We start from the raw sequence: 628 nt of genomic DNA, 5'->3' as shown, positions 1-628 counted from the left end.
TAAACAATGTGACACTGATGTGTCAAATGTGATAATGGTTACCCATGGTGACAGTGTTTGGTGGCACTCCCCAGTTAAAACAGATTTGGAAGCAGGAGTGCCACCTACTTCCAGAATAGCTTGCCTCAGAGAATTCTATGAACTTGGAGAAACAATGAAAGTTATACAAGTGTTCAGGTCTTTTGTTCACAGGGTTGCTATTATTCATCTACAACTCAATGGAACTTAAAAAAAACAACAACAACAAAATATATTCTAAGAATCTAGAGAAAAAGGGTTGTTGTTATCGTTGGTTTTTTTTCTTTTTTCCTTGCCTCCAAGGAATAGCTTGGTTTAATCCTCTCCAAGATGAATTAGTCATATATATTGTGGTTAATTCTTATACACGGTGCTTATACAATCATTCATACAAACTATGCTCTATGTAATAACTGTTGATCAGTGCCCTTTTCCATTAATAATATTGTTTTATACACAGATTCACATTGTGTTTTATATAATTACTATTTTCCCCTCCTTTTTCTTTCTTTATTGGGTATTTTTTTTAAATTAATTTAGTTTGTTTATTTTTCATTCCAATGAACATCTACAGAGATTTTGGAATTCCATTCATTCATTTTTGCACCCT

Source organism: Elephantulus edwardii, unplaced genomic scaffold (genome assembly GCF_000299155.1).
Source record: "Elephantulus edwardii isolate Elephantulus edwardi_28Jun2011 unplaced genomic scaffold, EleEdw1.0 scaffold00008, whole genome shotgun sequence".
NCBI classification, from domain to species: domain Eukaryota; kingdom Metazoa; phylum Chordata; class Mammalia; order Macroscelidea; family Macroscelididae; genus Elephantulus; species Elephantulus edwardii.
Note: the sequence above shows the minus strand (reverse complement) of the source record.